The 19616-nt window shown below is 39.4% G+C and overlaps 1 protein-coding gene across 12 annotated transcripts in view; it reads left to right on the top strand.

Annotated features, from left to right (window-relative positions):
- The window catches only part of CELF1 (CUGBP Elav-like family member 1), a 61351-nt gene that overhangs the window by 3104 nt on the left and 38631 nt on the right, over positions 1-19616 (top strand). For 10 of the 12 annotated variants that reach the window (XR_010831756.1, XM_066997670.1, XM_066997669.1 and 7 more), the window contains exon 2: positions 11866-11904. The gene's annotated coding sequence lies outside the window, so the exon portion shown is untranslated. Of the gene's footprint in view, positions 1-11274; positions 11601-11865; positions 11905-19616 lie in introns of those variants that run through there. The other 2 variants (XM_066997663.1, XM_066997662.1) reach the window with 2 other exon arrangements.

Here is a 19616-nt window from a genome sequence, read left to right as displayed (position 1 = left end):
TTTGGAGAGACAGTTTGTGGTATGTGTTTGTGTTTTTATGTACCGTGAGAAAGCTTTAGCCTAGAACTGGAATCGGGGTCCATGAGTGGTTACAAACTAAGATGATATAAACCGGGCTGGTCTAGCTGCAGCTGTGAGATTTTTCACATTGGTTTAAATTACTTAATATTTAAATATAATTTGGAATAACTGGATTAGATATTGCTGAAATTCAGGAAAATGGGCAGAAACTTTGGGTTCTTCATCCTTTTCAGCAGCACTCCTCAAGATCTTAAAGGAGCGTGTGAATGAGAGGATGAGTGATTCTTGAGTGTTGAGTGTGTCACGCTTGTACATCTAGCAGGTTTTTTTTTTTTTTTTCCAGAAAAATGTTTTGTTACGGTTGCATATAGTGTGTTCTCTCAGAACCCAATTCTCTATTCTCAGAAAAACTCAGTTGAATTCTGTGGTGGCTTACATTTTTTTTACTTGAAATTACTTGGAGTTTTTCACAGCCTTGTTTTTCTTGCCTCCCTCAAAATTGGTCTTTCTGGTAGCTTTCACTTCTATCTGCAGATTATTTCATACTTTGCTTTTCACAATAATAATGTAATTCTTTGCCGCTACATTTCAGTATTACGGGTGTCAAAGTAAAACCATGGTTCTTCAAGTATCTTCTCTAGAATTCTTTTTTCACTGAATCCGTGAATATTTTTTTGCTATTTTTGCCTTAAACTACACCATTGAAAAGAAATTCTGGCATATGCATCATATGCAGGGATCCTTCAGAGTCTGTTGGAAAGGGAAGATTTGTGCCTGTTCTCCCAGAGCAGAGGACCTGTTTTTTATGAAGTCTGTAATTTTAATGAAGTATCTAGCAGACAACATCCAAGTCCACATACAAAAAGGATAGCATCTTCCTTTATTTAATCTATATAGAGATTTACAGGATGGACACCAAGTATCTTAATATCAGCAACGTTTTACAAGGTAGAGCTTTGATGAATGCTTCTTTTCTGTGAGAAAGCAATGAAATATTGGTCCTTCAGGAACAGAAGAAATATTTTGAATGTCATGTCTAGCTCTTGCAGTTTCTGTAGGCACAACAGTGTAAAATAAATTCTTCTCTCACTTACAGTCTTAAATTCCCATGTAGAATGCTGTCTCAAAATCTTCTTGCCAAGTCACGTGCACCTGATCATTATTTACCATCCAAAAACTCCTGTTTTACGTTTAAACTTCAAATTAAAAAAAAAAAAAGAAAAAGCCTTCAGAACAGTAGAGTGCTTGCATGGTCATAGGAGCTATTACAAATGGCCATTGGGAATGGGCAATGTGCAAAGGCTCTGGAAAAAGGGCTGTATATTTACTTTGCGAAGGCACACTTTTTATTGCTCAGTAGTCTGTGATCTCTTGCTGGGTGATTTAGGAAAAGTGCAAATATCCTGGTATTTATGGAGCAAAGCCACCCGTATTACATTTTGGGCTGTGTATTCGCTACCAGGATTTGACCACTGTCAGAGGCTGGCTCTAGGTTGTGCTGTGTGTATTTCACAGTACAGAAGCTCCTGTGATGCTGATTCTCTGCTGCAGAATTTGCTTTAGAATTTCTTTGTTCTCTGAAGTAATTTCTGCTTCATTCAGGGCTAAATTTAATAGGCGTTTTGTGATTGCTTTGAGGGAGCGGGACTAGGACATGTTCTGGATCCTATTTGTGAGGAAAGTATTTCAAGATCTGCTTAGGCAGACGCTAATTCTGAGTATACCGGTATATTCCTGGGTTTGGAGGGAGCCTAAACCATTATCTCAGTCATGAAAAATATCCAGCTTGGTGCTTCAAATACAAGAACTTTTATGCTTATTGCAGGTTGCATTAACGGAACTGTCTGAGTAGTGCGCTTCTTGTTCTCAATTAGTTACCACACTGCTAGTCTAGCTGAAAGTTACAACCTCCGCGTACACGAGAGAACTTCTCTGGTAACTCCTCTAAGATGGCTCCACGTCACCACATACGATGTGTGATATACTAAATATAAGAGATAAGCAGCAGCATAAGGTAATAAACCTCTCATACGAAAAATTATGTATTTGTATATGGATGAAACTGATTTTGAGTTTGCAGACTGTCACACCTGTGTACTAAAACATTCAGGGACTCTGCTGCATTTTTTCTCCGAATACCTAGGCATTCGAGTTTTCAGTTATGCTGATTTTATGTCTTTCTGTGCCAGAACTTGAAAAGGGGCAGGAGGGGATGCTGCCTAGAGGTGGGTTTCTTCTGTTTTTATTTAAGAAGAATGCACAGCAGGAGGCTTGGTTTGTGTATAAGCATTGGCGTGAAGGACCGCTAGGAAAACAGACGTGGTATAGCAGGTCACCAGGGTAGTTCGTATCAACCAGTGGGGAAGGTGGTGCTTACTGGTTTAGGAGAATGATTAAAAAGGGAGAAAAGGTTCAAAAAGAGTACTGTAATTTGCAATTACTGTAAATATAATTTGATTTGGGGAGAAAAAAGTAAACCCAAAGAAGCTAGGTGTATATGTGCTTCCAAAAGTGACAAGGAAGACCGGGCCAGTTCAGTACTTACTTCTTGAAGTGCTGGTGAGTGCGGGGATTCCCTGGAAGGGAGGTTTTTTGTCCCGTGTCCAAGCTGCTGCCAGATTCTGGTGGATGAAGAGCGTTGGGAATTTCTGCGTTACTGAGGTGGACTCGAGCAAAGTGGGTTTGGGCCAGTTTCAAAACAGTAACTCCTTCTTGAAGTTTGTACGCTTCAATTTTTTTCCTCCTCTGCATGGTGTGACAGCGAACGAGTGTGCGCGCGTGTGAAGGAACTTGTTTTAGCGATGGTCTCTTTCAGAGACCATGTATGGGTAAAGCAGTTGGGCTAGTTCAGCTCCCTGCTCCTCCCTCCCTCCCTCTCGGAGAGCCGAGCAGAATCTATTCTGCTGAAACGCTTGTTCCACTTTCTGCTTTCTATATTTGTACAGCAGCAGCACGCTAGCTAGCAAGGCGCTGTGGCTGGCCTGGTGTGCGTTCGGCATTTGCTGAGCAGAATTGAGAGCCAGGGCTTACAGTCTCTGTCGTTCCGTCCGTCCGTCTGTCTGTCTGTCTCTGCGTCTCTTGGGAGGACTGGCGTTCCGAGTGAAAGGTGATCTGTTCGTGGATGTTTTGTTGTTTTTTTTTTTTATGTAAAATGCACTTCGTCCCAGCTGGGAGTCTAGGGACTGGGAGTGGAGGAGGGAAGGCAGTTGTCTTGCAGGGAGAGTATGTAGTGGGTGGCAGTGGCATCAGCAGCGTAGTTTTTAACTCCAAAAGAGCTGCTGTCTTCTGGGATGAGGGCTTTCATATCCCTACCTGCTTGGGGGAATAATTAGCCAGGGGCTGTATCTGGCCATAAAAGGTCTGTTGTCACTGTCAGCCATGAAGATTAATGGAAACTAGATCCTGCCCTGGAAGATCTTAGTGCTGCCGTTGCCTGTTGCAAGGGGGATTGATGAGGAGCTAGACGCTGGCCAGCACAGTTTAGAGTAAGGAGTTAGTGCTGGGAGATGGAGTTGTAGGAAATACCTTTTTAGGAAGAGCTGGGAACTTGTAGCTAGGACTTCCCTGGCTGTACATTTGCATAAACCTTGTACTAAGGCCCTGCATGTGCTGGGATGGCTGTTGAGTTACTTCAGCAGTAGGTCAGGCGAAGAAATAGCACAGCAAGTCTGGCTGCTGGCAGTGTAGTAAATGTTGATACGATGTTCTTTCAGTAGTGGAAGGGTGCTCAAAATAGTGGCAGCCACTGGATGCACCATTAATGTCAGCAAGAAATTGAGAGGGGGAAAAAGGGAAAATAGGATCTAAGTATTTTTTCTGTGATCTAGGGGATACTGTCCATTATAAATTCTGCTACCTTTTGGTTATCTGTGCAAGTAGAAATCACGCCTTTTGTTCCTGAAATTAGAGCAAAAGCGTTTCACTTGTGAAATAGAAGTAGCATCTTGTTAAAATCTTTCTTGAGGACAATGCTCCAGAAACTTGGTCTGAATTATTTTCCTTTCCTGCCACTGCAGTGTCTCTAGTGTGTTTCGTACAGAGAAAGCTGTGTGTACCTCAAACTTGGAAGGAGCAAATTTTGGAGGTGAATTGGGGAATCTCAGCTGCCCAGCAGTCTGAATCCCACTGTGCCTACAGGCAGGGAGCTGTGATTGATGTGTCACAGAGGCTTCTCTCATTCTTGGACTGCTTGAACTCAAGCAACTTTGTTGTGTGTCTGTTTTCAGATCCTTCTTTGTGTAACGGGGATACGGTGTGGTAATTTTTCCATCTTCGTCTGGGAAACCTGTGAAATTCATTGTGAACACGCAACTTCCAGGCTGCTAAGCTTTCTTTCTTAAGTGTCCTTCTGTGTTTCCGAATTCTCACATCCTCTTAAAGCCCTCTGCCTTTCTTCCTACTTCTCTGTTTCCTGACTCCCCGACTGACATCCTTTCATTTATACTAGCCAGAACAAAGTGGCAAAAACAATGTGAACTGTTTCTAAGTTTACAATAGCAATTAAAAGCAAATTTTGGCATTGTTTGATGCTGGTGATCAGGAATGTAAAATTGTAAATTTGGCTTTTAAACGTTCTCCAGTAGCATACTTAATTTTTTTTTGCCCGTAGTCTTGTAGCAGGCATACGATTAGGCAGATTCAAAGGCCACTTAGAAGTACACTATTTCATATTCAAAAAATGTTTTTTTGTCCCTTCTGTGAAAGATGTGATAAATGGATAGAACACTGAAGAAATGCATGTTCACCAAGTGCATTGAGTAGGTGCAAGATACAGCCAGGCTGTAGAATGGCACTGGGGGATTTAAATCTTCCATTTGGTAAAAATCTTCTTAACAGCACTTAAGGGTGGCATTGTTCAGAGCCAGACTACGCTGTTAGTGTGTTTTATGGGAGGTGGATGCTTTGAGTTGTGTAGTAAACTTGTTTTGTACCTATTGTCTGCTAGTGCAAAGAGAGTGACTTAGTACTTCACCTATTTCCAGAAGCTCGAGTGATTCATGTAGCAAAATATAATGCTTTAGATGTGTAAGGACAGGAAATCCTATTTGGTGTATATACTTTGAGTTTAAGGGATAATACTTGTTAATCCATTCTGCTAATCCATTCTGGATTAACGGCATTATTATCTTGTACATAGAAACAGTTTCATCAAGGTTGGAGACAACTTCTATCTGGCATCCTTTGAAGGTCCTGAAATTCCACAGGAAGAGTCATTTTCTGCATTTTTGTATTACTTTTATTTTTTACCAAAATAAGTCTGTCTTTCTTATAGTATCATAATCATGCAGTTGATGAATAATGTCATGTTAAGGGTGGATGTTTGGAAAGATTATGGGAATTTGGAATTAAGTCCAGTGTTCATTTGAAGTTAGCTAAATTTATAAAGGCTGTTGAAACAGAGGTATTAAACTTCAGGAGGAAAAGACATGAAAAGTGGAAGTTGAAAAGGATTTACCTTTGATATAAAAAGCTGAATCATGCAGACAAATCAAGGACAGGAACTGGAATGTCTTTAATGGAGGAAGTCCATGTATTAAAAAATTGGGACAGTAAAAGTAATTGTACAGAAGTGTGTGCACACTTCTTACAAACAGTAGTGTTTTCCTAATAGAAATAGTGGGGCCCTCTTCGATTGGGGTCTTTAAAACTAAAAGGGACTCATGAGTAGAGAATTAACTAAGAGAAATGCAGCACCTAGATCAGATGATGTAGTTCCATGAGTAATTTGAATGAGCATATGCTGGTATTGCTCTGAAAAAAGCTTGTTCTGTCTTTCATGCGTTTTCCCTTTCCTTTGTGCTGCTAAGAGCATTTGTGACATTGTGCAGTGAATTGAATCATGCAACAAGTCTGGGTTAAAACTACTGTTTTCCTGTTGTTGGTAGGAGAGATCAAACCTGGATCACTTCCTTCCTCAGGTCCGTTATACAGAGGTAGAAATGGATAGCTGGGGAGGAGGTAGCTGTGCTCTGTTCTTCTGGCAAGAGCAGTGATTAAAATGGATCTGCAGTAGGATTATCTTGACCTATTCTTGTGCATTTTCTCCCCATTTCTTCCTTGTCTTTTCAAAGAGCTTATATTCGATCTTTTCTAGAAACACAGCCCCCCAAAATTAGTTAAGAATTCTGTTACCTGCAGTGACAAATATCATTTGGTCCTAGACAGGAAGGTACTAAATGTTGTCACGTTGTCATAGCATATTTCACCATTTATGCGGTATCTGATGCATGCTATGTTTGGTGCTGCTGTGCTGAGAAGCCTGCTATTCTTTTTTGGGAAGAAATTGGTGAACATTCATAACAGGAGGATAAAGAGAAGATAGTGTGCCATGTTGATTGTTAAACATGAATTTTTGATTCCAGAAGTATGAAGTACCTCCAGAATCTAGATACAAGGTACAGGAACACAAAGAGAGAATGTGACAAGATATGTAAGAGGGTTTTGTGTGCTTTGTGTCCTTAAGTAGCCAAAACTGTATTTATAGCACTTATTTTCTCGTAAAGCTTCTGGAGTCGTCTCCTGCTAGCAGTGGAAAGCAGCTGATGTCATACTGTGCCTTCCAGGAAAAGTGAATGGAAAGAATTGATGGAGAAGTGAGTGAAGAACGTCTGAAAATATGTGCTTGAAACTATGAGCAAGTTCTGAGTCTCTAGTTCTTGGCATAGCGCGTGGACGGTTTTGATCCTTCCCACCCTCTTCTTCCCTCCCACCTCTCCTCAAAAGCCTGATTGGGTGACGGAGCCAGTCTTTGCAGCGGGGAACGTTTCTGGGGCCCTGGGTAGAGCAAGGAGCGAGTGAAGCTGCCTTGGCACAGATGTCCCAGTGCGTTAAACACAAAAGATTAGCAGCCTGGATGGGGTGTTTCAGGGCCCCAAAATGAGCCTGGAGGTCAGAGTAGTAGTGGAGTAGAAGGCGACTGAAGTTGGTTGGAAAAAGTCTCGGAATGTTCTTTAGATGTTCGTGGCAAAGAAATGACAATTACGCTTCTTCAGGCAGAGAAAAGTTCATCTGAAGCATGGCACTATATTTGTGAATGGTACTCGGAAAAAAAAAATGTTTCAGGGTGCTGCATGCCATTATTTACTGATGTGTTTTCAGTATGTTTTAGGCTGAATTATTGCAGAAAAAATGAATTCCTAAAATATGTACAGTGGTTTACATGCTTCAGATGCTATACAAAGATATTGAAGAGGCTGGTAAATATTGCAAAAAAAGAAACCATAATAACACTTACAGAGTGAGGACAAAGGAGAAACCTTCAGAAAGCTTGAGTGGAAGCTTGGGAAGAACTCCTTTGCAATGAAATAGATCTTATTGCATTTGGGTTTTTGAACAAAAGTCAGGACATTCCTAAGTTAATGTTCCCACAGCAACGTTGTGTTTGCCTCTGATGAAGAAATTGTATGAAATATTTTGAAAGTTTCAGCTCTATACACTCAATGTTAAATCTCTTAAAGTGTTAATAAAAATTACCTGTTTTTGAAAGTTATTTGAATCAGTATTCATTTTTTAAAATAGAGCATTGATGCCGGTTCTTTGTGGATGTAAATGAGAGTAATTTGAGTGTTGTATCCATTTACTTCTGCAAAGGACTTGATGGTGTGCTCATTACAAAAATAAAAAAATAAAAAAAAATCACTGAGCTTATTTTTCCTGCTTTGGTTTGCAGGCATGGCAATGGCAGGTTCTGCACGGTAGAGTTCATAGCAAGTATTTGTCTAGTATAAGCCAAGTAAGGGACGCATAAGCTTAAGGTAAATCAGTCTTTCTTAGTTGGGCTGCTTTGAAACAAAACATGAGGGTTTATCCTTCAACATTTTGCAAATGTGGAATTTCAAGCCTACTCAATTTCTTACTCAGATTCTGAATTTTAGAAATTGGGACGGCTCAAAATTGTTTTCTCTCTGAAGCTGACAGTAGATGCTGGAAATGGTCACGTGCACATGTCCCCTTGTACACACTGGGTGCGTCAGTACAGAATGGTGATGGCATTAGTTTCAGGATCTTTGTGAGGAGACTGTGAGGAGATCTTTTCCCTCTGGGTTTGAATCTATTCTTTCTTGGATCGCATGGAAACAAAGTGCATACCTAGCTGTCGTTATAACAGGCTTATTTCAACAAGGAGCTATGCAAACTGTGTTTATAAACAGTACACTTAGGAAAGTGAAAGTGTTAGTGTTTGAATCTTTTGGCTGAAATGGATGAGGTTGTTAAAGTTTAGTGTTGTTGCTTCTAGAAGTAGGCAGTGTTTAAGCTGAGAATTTTGCTTCTGCTCAGTGCACCTCAAACTTCTATCCCTAATAAGACATTAAACTCTGTGCTACAGCTCGCAGGCCTTCCTGGCGCACGTACAGTATCCATAAAGCAATCAGGAGATTTCCCGTCTCCTTTTTTGTTCTAATCTGAGCTGATCCCAAAATGTGTACCTCTTTTATTCTTTGTTCTGTTCTTCCTATTGCATCTGTTAATTGAACAAATTTAAATTCTGAGAGTTGACCAAGCTGTCACGAGTAATTCAACTGGTCTATTTACTAGCTGTACAGATTGTCTGGTAACCTGGGTGCAGATTAGTATTTTTGCCTGCAACGCGGAAGAAAATATTTGACAGCACCGGCTGCAGAAATAAAGTGAGCAGGCACAGTGACTAGGAGCTGGCATTGAGCACAGTGCCGAGAGGTTTGGGTAGTGTCAAGATTGCAGTGGAAGATGGGAAATCCTCAGATTAGAAAGTGTGTTTGCCTCCTGGGTAAATTTTTGGCACTGTAGGAACCTCCAGGTCTGTCAGGTTTCTTCTTGCTATCTCTGTTGTCTTTTTGTCTCCTAAGTAATGTTTGCTAGAAAGTAGCCTACCTTCTGTGCATTGTGACCCGAGCTGTACAGTAAGTGAAACTTCACCTGCTTTGTGTAGGCCTTCCTATTCACAGCCTGTACACTCATACTTACACGTTTTTTATATTGGTACTTAAGAGCGTATAAAACCACCGTGAGGCCAGATGTAACATTGATTTATGTGAGAGGCGGTTGGCATCAGGATGTATCCGAGATTGAGCTGTGCGGTCTGTTTTACCTGTTAGGCTCTTTAATTGTAAATGGTAGTCTTGACATCCCACAAACGTTAAATTCCTGGAAGGTGTAATCAGAACTCAGAACTAACTGGTCTAGACAAGTGCTGACTGTGACAGTATTATCATCGATCGGAATCCATTAATTGATCCAGTAATCGTTTACAGATGATCCTGAGTGCTGGGGAGACTGAAGTTTCCCCATTAAGTAGCAAAGTGGTATTGCTAGGTTTATTGGGCTCGTCTCCATCATCTAGTACTTAGTGGCCAGAGCCATATATTTTTGTTACCAGCTGCAGTTCTATTTGAATTGTATGGCATACCAGAAGTTACAGCTGTTTGTTTATCACCAGGAGTATATTTTGTCACTCCTGTCTCTGGCAGGGCTAGGCATTAAACCTTCCTTTTTCTACATGGACCTGTTGGGTGGCGTCATGGCTCCTCCGAGCTTTGGGTAGCAGGGGTTGGAAGCAGCTTCTGGTGCAGCGCATCAGTCAAGGACGGTAACTGCTGGGAAAAGCATTGCCAAAGCCGCGATGTCCTGATTTACACCTATTAATTGTTTTGCTGTCCCCACAAGAACCTACGCTCAAGCAACTATGAAAACAGTTAACTGTCAGCCTCTAGTGCTCAACTGGGGTCAGTCTGCAGTTTGCACTTAAAGCCTAATGCTGTGTCAGTTAATTAAAGAAATTGGTCTGTTCCACACCTTGCTAGGTACGTGTCAGATGTATGTGCCTTCATCTGAAGTATCCAAGTTCTGACTTCTTTTGAGAAGAAATAGGATTGCCAGATACTTTGGCCCTTGGGCTAGGTCTGTCTGTGTAAACCTGAATAAAGGATTCAGTGGATTTATGTTCTGCATGCGATTACAAGCCATGCTGAAACAATTCTGGTTTGAGAAGCACTTATGATTTAAGAGCGTTCTCCTAGACAGGTGGTCGTCAGATTTGCTACTTGCTTTTATAAAGTTTTTATTGTGTTGGATTTTCTTTGATTCAGTGAGATGTCTAATTTTTTTCCAAAGGTATCAAGAGTTATAGGTTCCTCTGGCTATGTTAGCTGCACTTTAGTCTCCTTTGAAGTTTTTAAATTAGTTCTCTAATGTTGCATAGTTATATGTGCTAAGGGAAGGTTTTCTTTTCAACATTTAAAAAGTTGTTTACTGTTATATTCTTAGGCATTTGCGTGATCAGTGAGCTGTGTATTTCAGGTTTTACTGAAAGTTCATTATCACGGCAATACAACTCGCCATTTATGACAACTCCATAGGCCTTAAGTACCTTGCAAAGTCTGAGATTGAAAGGAGGAAAAAATAAAATTTGTATTACATGTTTTGAAGTTAGGACCATTAGCAGGAATATGAGACCATGTTTTGACCATAAATAAATATGCTTTAATTAAACTTCAAAAAAGCAGTGGAACGTGGATGAGGTTGAAGGAGGTGTACTCAGGTAAAATATTTGCCAGAATTGCTAGTAGGAGGTAGTGCCATTCTGAAATGTTATGAATGTTTGTTCTGAATTCATTATTCTGAACATTATTCTGAAACCAAACAAAAATATACAGCGTTCCATGACTAGTAGTCAGTTTTCAGTAATATTCTAGAAGAGATAAATTAACTCATCATTTTGAAAATACACATTTCAGATAACTAAATTTCTCAGAATTCCTGGATTGGATTTTATTTTTCTTTTCATAACTAGTATTATAAGAAAACTCAATTTCTGTTACGTTTAGACTTATGAGTTCATTTAGCGGGTATAATATTTAATTAAGACAATTGAATTAATTAGGAATGATTTTTAAAATGACTATAAAATAAGGATATAAAATCTCAAAAAATCTCCCTCCGGAAAAGAGAGCATGAGTACATGTGACAAATATCCAAGTATATTAAAAGATAAGTTAGAAGAGGATAAGGATCACTTATGCATACTTCTCAAAGAATATAGAACAAAGGTTATGAAGAGGCCTGCAAAGCAGGGAAAATGTGGGCACTCAGATAGCCTTGTAAAACTCTTCGCATTGCAGAAGAATGCTGGTTTTGGTTGTTTGCCTATAGATATGTGAGCAGACGTGGATTTTTTTTGTTAAGTATTGCTAGACAGCCATAAATGTAGTTCTGCAAAATAGCGTACAATCTAGGAGGAAGCAGAGAAGAAATTCTTGATAAATAAATACTTCCAAAGTTTGTGTTTCAATATATGTTGGCTTGTGTTATGGGTCGATTGTTGAGTCGCATCCCCGACTTATGAGATGTTAGTGCAGAGAGTCTGTATAGTTCCTGTTTGATTTGCTTAAGAAATAACACTTGTTCCTTGTGCTGTTCTTCGTGTTACCTAATTCAGAGCTTTTTTTCATACGCTTCCATCTCTACTATCTTACATTAGAGTTCACATCTGCAGGGTCATTGTCATCTGTTAGTGCTGCTGCTCTCAAACTGTAATGTAGGTTAGGACTGTGGGCGCTGCTGTTGGTAACACTGCTTCTGTCTTGAGATGAAAAGCCACACAGGTAGGATAAATCTACAGAATAGTAATAGGACACTACAAGACATCTGCTGCCCCTTTCTTTTGTACCCTTTCACTTGTTCACTCTATTTTGAAATGTGCAATCTATTTATTTTAAGTCTAAATAAGATTGTTACCACCGTATGATAACTTGTTACTAGAAATGGGCTTTACTTTCACACTTCTCAGCTGTTTGCAAGATGCAGTTCATGTTGTAATGATTGTTACTATGATTCTAACTTGAGTGTTTCTTGTTTCTTTTCTTTTAGAGTGAAGACTGGAAGTGTTAGAGAGGTGCGTAGCTGCAGGTATGAACCAACTACAGTTTCTGTCCCTCAGTTGCTTATTGGGGCTTCCTTTCAAAGGTTTAGAGACAAGTTGTTTTTACTTTGAGATATGTGGCTGTTTTCTACTGCAGTGAGCAATAATATTCCTTCAACCTTAAGCTCTTTGTAATTTCCTGCCCTTGTGCTGCTAAAGGGACTTGGAAGTGGTAACAACTTAGGACTGTAAGTACCAAATAACTATGCTTCTTTAGCTCCATATGTAACTTAATAATTTTATAATAATTTTATAAATGCAAGTAACTACAAAGTAGAAATGTGTACCTTCATAGTTACTTCTTGGCCAGAATAAATCTCAAGTTCTCTATACTACATATAACTCTAAAGGTATTGGTTGGAAGAACTCCATGTGGGCTGAGACAAATTTCATTATGTTCAGCATAACAGGAATGTGGTTGTGTGTGAAAATGTTTGGAGCCAAATGTGAGGATCTTCTGGTGCAGTCCTGTTAATGTCTGAAGTCTAGCAAGGGTGTAATTTCATGAGCCAATTTCCCCCTTCCTGCTTTACTCAGTTCCCAGTGCTGATTATTTGATGGTGCCTGGTTCTCATGGTAGTTTGGCTGCATGTTCCACAGTCAGCTTGCTAACCCAATAAAAATCTCTCTCATGATGAAGTTGTTATTTCTCTGGTTTAGTGACTTGGATTGATTGACACTCCTTTTACCGCACAATAAAAAAAAAAAAAGACCAGTATCTGTAACTGTGCAGCTTTAGGACAGTCGACCTGTGACTGTTAAGTAACACTATCATGCTCAAATTGTGATGATTGTTGCTATTCTGAGAATTACCTCTGTTATGACAGAAATATTTCAGATGTGCTTTAGTGTACAAACAGAGACAGGAGGCTCTTAAATAAGGAATTAGTATACTAGCCATGTCACTTTCCAGCTCTTATACAGAATGCTGCTGATAGTTTTACCAAGGCCCTTAAGAGATGAAAAATGAATGCTTATTTCAGTTACAGTAGATCCTTTCCCTACAATAGTCTTAAATCTAAAGTTCCTAAAAGAAGGGGAGACAATGGCATTGATTGATGTACCTGTAGATATTAGGCAGTTAGTGACACTGCAGAAAGCAAGGGTGGATAGGAAGGATGTGTTCCTTCTGTGATATGTCCTTATCAAAGAACTTAGAAGTGTGGGTGGAGAGCAACGTCCCCTTACTGGTTTTGGTATGTTGACTTGCTCGTCCTGTCAAGATAGAAAAAAGAGCCAGGAATATCTGTGGAAAAAATGGCCAGGGGCAAACATGTTGCTGAAGAAAGCAGAACAAAATAAGATGTGTGGTCAGTGGAAAATTATGCATAATTTGATAGCTCATACAAGATGCAAGTCCTGCTGGCTAGTATGGCTATTCCTTTAGATGTAGCGATGGAGAGAGAGTATGGGACTGACAAAACCTCTAGTCAGGAGCCTCTGAGCCCTGCTTGTGTTCTAGGCAAAGGCTTCAGAGGAAATACTTGTCCCATGTAGATCCAATTTGGTAAGGTCTTAAGGAAATTAGTTTTTGAAGTCTTTACTAGGGTTCAAAGTATGCTCACGGTGGGAGGAGAAGCCATAACAACAGTCTTGCGTGAAAAATACAACTAGCTGGGGAGGAGTGCTTGTGCAGTCTGTGATTGCTCCCCATCGAGAGCAGGATCAGAGAGATGAACCTCAGTAGGTTTAAAATATATATATATATATATATATATTTTAGAGTTTAATGTGTCAAATAAATATATGAAAAAAGGCTATAAAGGTGTGCTGATTTCCTTTGAATATGGATGGATGCATACTTGAAAAAAATGTGTTTTGTATTTGTTCAAACTGTGGCGACAGAATGGTTGAAGAAGCAGGTAACAGAAGGAAAGGGACCCCTTTGTCTGGAAGTTGGAATACACTCAGTGAGGTTTGAATTTTGATATTGCCTTGAGGAGGGATTTGTTTTCTATCCATGGCCATTTGCTGTGATTTTCATAAATAGACTGGTAAGCGTTTAGTCACGCCTATATCAGAAAGGAAATATAATTTGTCTTTAAAATGTATTATATCCTGCCTCTCTGTAGGTTATTCATTAGGGTAGAAATAGCTGAAGTTGGTACCCAAGAATACTTCATTTCTGAATGTTTTTTAGAAAACTGGCTTTTGTTTGGAAGTACCAGTTTGAGGGCATTGGTCTCCAGGCATTGTGGGTGTTGCACAACAAAACTCCTAAGTGGCCAGCCCACTGCGGTTTACCCTTCCTGCTCCTTTGCTGCTCTATTAGGTCCATATAGAAGGTAGGAAAGAGAATGCTGGTGTTGGTGTTTTTTTCTGAAGCATTCCTGTCTTTTCCGACAGCCTGATCTGTGATTAGACCTAGTTTTACAGACTTGCAAGATTTTGCCAATTACAAAACACAGTTCCAGAATCTGTTGGTTTGGATTATCTAAATAACAAAATCTTCAAATTATTTAAATATCAAATTATTCAATTTTGATTGCTGAAAATAAGCCACAGATTAGAACACCTCAGTTTCTGGTAAGGTACATAATTTCTCATCCTTATGAGAAAAAATTTTGAATTCGTCTGTCTTAATATGAATGTAGAAAGGTGTCCAAATGAAAGAAGATCAACATCCTCTTCTCTTTAACATCTAAGGTTATATAAATCCATATTAATTATATTAATATATTAATCAAAATTATATATATTCATTGCTTTTTATACATACCAGTATAAAATGCCTCTTATGATGAACTGCCCAGAGATGAATCAGGGTAAAACTGTTGGAATTCTGATTAGAGTCTGGTGCAGAGAATTAAACTAAGGAGGAGTCAGCTTTGCTTTGAGGTGAGGAATCAGCTGGCCTTTTAAATAGCACTTGCCTTTGTTCCACACTTTTATGGTAGCTGCTGTCTCCAAGCAGACAAGTTTTTGAAATGGAGAGTTTACTCTGAGACTTGGGATTGGTCCTGGTGCTCGGAAACTTTTATGCTACACTTTGCCAAAGCAAACTAAACAGTTATTCTTCTTGTCAAGTATTGCTGTTTTAAGAGGGCCTTGTGAGCACTGACAGTTTCAGGAGTGAGGAACTCCAACTTTCTGTTACACTTGTCAAATCTACGTGCACTATGCTTATATTCTTCCAGGCAAACAAATTTGCCTGAACACTGTTCAAATGCCCTGTGAATAGAAGAGAGAATGGTCATACCTCTTGCTGCCCTGTCCCTCCTTTAGGATGATGCTTTTGTTTTCCTGAAGGTAAAATAATTAATTGTTTGGCACCCCTACGGGGCTAGCCAGTGCACTAAGTAGAAATGATTATTGCAATGATTGCTATTTTAACTGCGTGTTACACTCTGCTGGTGCTGTCTGAGCTGCCTGTGAACTTTTCAGGTAATGTGCAAAGCAAAGTTTTCATTTGGATAAAATAAAATGGGAGAGAAATAATGTGTGGGGTTTTTTTTAACCGTAGTGTAATGTCAACTGTTCTTGTTTTGTAGCTGGTGCTATTAGAAGAAAGAACTTAAGATTAAAGGACTTGTCAAAACAGCTTGCATGGCTGTTCTGATTGCTGCAAAGGACAATGAAACTTGAGACTTGTTGCTTTGTTTAGTCTGAAAGGTCTCTTGAAACTTAAAAAGGAAGGGGGGAAAAAGCCTCTATCATACTTGTAGAAGTTTTTTAAACAGAACTGGCTGCTATTCTAAAAACTATCAGGAAGGAGAGGCCTGTAAATTATTCAATAATATGAAGTTTGTTCCTTTCAGTTAAGATTATTTGTTATGTTTCTGAAGTAAAACAAACAAAAAACCTCACTCTCTGACCAGTTCTTACTTCCTCTGAATTCTTTACACAAACAGTTGGTATACTACTTGCAATAAACCTTGGCTAAAAGTATTTTTCATGTCGGGTGATAGAACAATCTTCATACGTGGTATTGTCCTGGCGCTGTACAGTTGGTTCTGTAGTCTCCCCTGGGTCCCATATGCAACTACACGGCAATGCTCTGTGTAAACGTAGCTAGTTGGCGTGCTCCTTGTAGCTCTGCGGTGTGTTTGGCTTGGAGAGAAGCAGACTGTTCAGAGCTTTCCAGGACCCAGTGGATTTCAAACTCCTTAGCAGAAGAATAATTTCTGGCCGTGTTTTAGTGGCAGAAAACTAACATAAAATGTGTAGTTGATTCTTTTTAAATAATTCTGCAAATATTGCCGAGATGACAAAATGTTTTCAGTGCATCTTCTTGACTAAGTCTAGAGCTGCAGATTCACATTATATAGGGAAAGACAGCAAAACTACAAGGCTCTTTGAAACCAGATTTCTAGGTCTTGCCTGTGTTTAGATCTCCTTCAACTTCTTACACTTATAAAATGCTTCCACAGAATTGTTTGCAGGGTCGTTTCTTAGACAAAAGGCTGAAATACGTTAAGGTGAACTGGCTGTTATCGCAGACAGAAAGAGAGGAAAGGTTCCTCTGCTTTCGGGGCATGGTAGCTTGCAGGCATTAGTATTCAAATTCTTTTCTATGGAAGACTGGGCGTTGAAGTGTAGGTGTTGTATACCATCCGTACTTCCAATTTGAACAAGTCAGAATTCAGTTAAAAACAGGAGAAAAAAAAAAAGAGGACAGAACACTTCAGGCAAGCAACGTTTTGTTCTGTTTCCATTTCCTTTTAGTAGTTCTGTAATTTCACAGGGCAGAGATGCATGTCCTCGCTTCTTGTACTCTTATTTCCTGCCTTGTCTCCTGCTCTGTGTTATATTGCTGCCTTTATTTCCTCTTACTATTGTTGTGGCCAAGCTTCTTTTCCTAATTTCTCAAGGTTTTTTTCTGTCTATGTTGCCAGCGTGTCCACAGGTCTTTCAGATCTCTTAGGTATTTTTCTGTAGTTTGTCTCTTCCAAAATACATAAGCATTGTTATGTTCTAGCACTGTAATGATAAAAACTCAAAATGCTTCCCAAACCGTCCGCTGGAATTTTGGCTGGTGTTTAAAAAAAACAAACAACAAAACAAATATTTTTACTGAAGTCATTTTTTGCATGTCTTTCAGTAGAGATTAAACAGTACCTGAAATATTACATTTATCGGCAAAAAAAAAAAAAAATAGGCTAACAAGATTAAATCCTTTATAGTTTTTCAGTGGCTATATGGCTTCGTAAACAACAAGTTGGCAATGAGACGAGGAAACCTACAAGCATCTGCTTCAAAAGCAGTTGCCCTGGGATTCATACATCAATGCTGCTTCTTCATATCAATTATTAATTGAGAAGTGTCTTGCAAACAGGGATAAACATGCGATGATTACCTTGTCTTTGGTTTGACAAAATTAATTATTCTAGGCAGTCTGCATTAAGGCTTGCCATTATCTGTTCTACAAGTACAGCTGCTCTAGTAGGTTGTCATGTGTTAATTGCTCCAGATTCATGATTTAGCCTTTTGGCAATTTGTTCATCTGCATATATGCCTCATGTCTTTCATAGAATTCCTCTTCAGCCAGGTCTTTGTCTGCTTTGCATCACAGTAAGTTTTGCTGTGTTTTTTTAGTGTTTTTTTAAACATTTTTAATCCACTACTACTGCTACCACCAAGAAACAGCTGATAAAGCTGATTTTTGTCTCCCTCTCTATTCCTTTAGTCTGAAGAAAAATGAGGAAATATGCCAGATAAAATTAAGGAACAAAACTTATCTGGGAGAGACTGTTACATTTTTACGAAAATTACCAGCTATGTTTTATGTGTCTTTGGGGGGCAGGTGTTAGAAGGAAACAGTTAAGCAACAAAGAAAAGATGGAGTTCATCAGTAAATATTTTAATGTGAAGTTTTTCCTAACAGGTTTTATTTATTTCACTGTGTTGTTTTAGTAGAATATTAACCTGATGGTGCGTAGGTACTCTCCTTGAAAACAGGGTGGGCAGGTACTGGCTGCCTTTGGAAAAATGCCGGTATATACTGTCTGTCACTGTAAATGGCACTGTTGTGGACTGTGATAGTTCAAATCCTTTGGAGTTTGTCTTTGTCTTTAAAAAAAAAAAAAAAAGAAAAGAAAGGGGGTAAGGATTCTGAAAATAATAGTTGTCATTTGTCTTTTTTATTTATTTTTGAGTAACGTCAAACCAGAGAGATTTGGAGGCTCTCAGTTTGCTTATTCTTCATTGCTCTAGGATAAGAAATTCCATGATTGGAGGTAGGTGTTAGACAAGCCCAAGCCGTTGTCAGGAAGTAGTTTCCTGGCCAGTCTACTTGTTTCTTCATTTTTTTAATGCCTATGCAAGGATTTCTGGTGTCATCACTGAAGCAGCAGACACAGCTGCGGCAGGTCAAGCACTAGATTAGCAGCCTCATGCTGCTGTGTTAGCTGATGGCTATGTCCTAAGAAAGCGAGAGGGTAGCGTTGTGCAGCTGTTCTGCCCTAGGGAAGCAGAGCATTGTCTGCAGAGCTGTGGGTCGCTCATGCTGCTGAAGTCTGATACCCACAACCCCACTAGTATATTCACAGCATGCTCATGTTTCCCCATTCAGGCAAGCAGATGAAGACAATGAAGGAAGAATTGCAGAAGTTTGGGAGCCACAGTCCTGAAGGCTGTGAACTTCATTTATCTGCAATAAGAGGGTATTAAAACTGATAATTCAGCTTCTTCTGAGTTCCTGTTACTAGCAGTTATTCCCAGAGCTGTACATTGTTGCAGGTTTTTTTTGGCTTCTCGGATTTGAACAAATGGTGTAACCTGCTTCCTGGTAGATAAGCTCTCATGTTGCAGAGCTGTCATCTCCCATTTGGTGTAGTTGTCCTCAGGAGTAAGCCAGGTATTGAATATACCACAGATTGAGTTTATTTGTCAGTTATATGCTAACATACTGAAAGTAATTGCAAGGCATTTTAAAAGAAAGGAAAATGCATACATACTGATAACTGTGTTGTAGAATTTCTGAAGGCCAGAGGTGTGATTTACTACTACTTATTTTTTTGCTTATGAAAACATTTGAATACATTACTGGTAATAAGTTTGCATTTTTAATTACCATTTACATAATATATGTATAGCTCAGCTTTTGAGTAGTTTTAACAGCACAACTTTTCTTTTTTTTTTTTTTTCCCTATAGTGCTTTTTGCCCTTCCTTTCTCCCAATACACATGCATAGGATCTTTGACATGTTCCAGACTTCCTGCCTTCCACATTTATAGAGGGTAATAATCTGTACTGTTTGTTTTCACCTTGTCACCACAAAACTGACCCAGTAATCTCTCAACCTCTGTTTTCAGCTTATGAGAACCTCACCTGTTGTGGGTTTGTCTGGTAGCTTCCAACTACTAGTCCAGTCTGTCCTTGCACTCATGTAAGTTTATTGTATTTGCAGTATCCCGCCAGCAAGCAGTTAAAAAAACGACTACCCTTTGCGTGAAAAAACATCTCCTTTCCTCCGAGAGGAGGAATACTGATGTATCAGCCATTAAGATTTTGCTTTCTTATCTGTCATTTGAAAAGTTGGTTAGCTTAGAGACATTATCTACTTGCGAAAATAGGCCACATGTGACCTATTTGAGCTGATACATGCGTTCACGTCAGTGCTTGCTTCAAGTAAAAGCCAGAAGGATGACATCTAGACTTGTCAGTCAAATGGGCGTGTGGCAGTCAACGGAGAACTGCTTGGCTTCACATTGGCATGGGGTAATGTTATATATACACATCTTCCCGATCTGTTTTTACT

Source organism: Anser cygnoides, chromosome 5, assembly GCF_040182565.1.
Source record: "Anser cygnoides isolate HZ-2024a breed goose chromosome 5, Taihu_goose_T2T_genome, whole genome shotgun sequence".
NCBI lineage: Eukaryota > Metazoa > Chordata > Aves > Anseriformes > Anatidae > Anser > Anser cygnoides.
The sequence above is the reverse complement of the archived record's forward strand: the minus strand, read 5'-3'. Positions and strand labels throughout refer to the sequence as shown.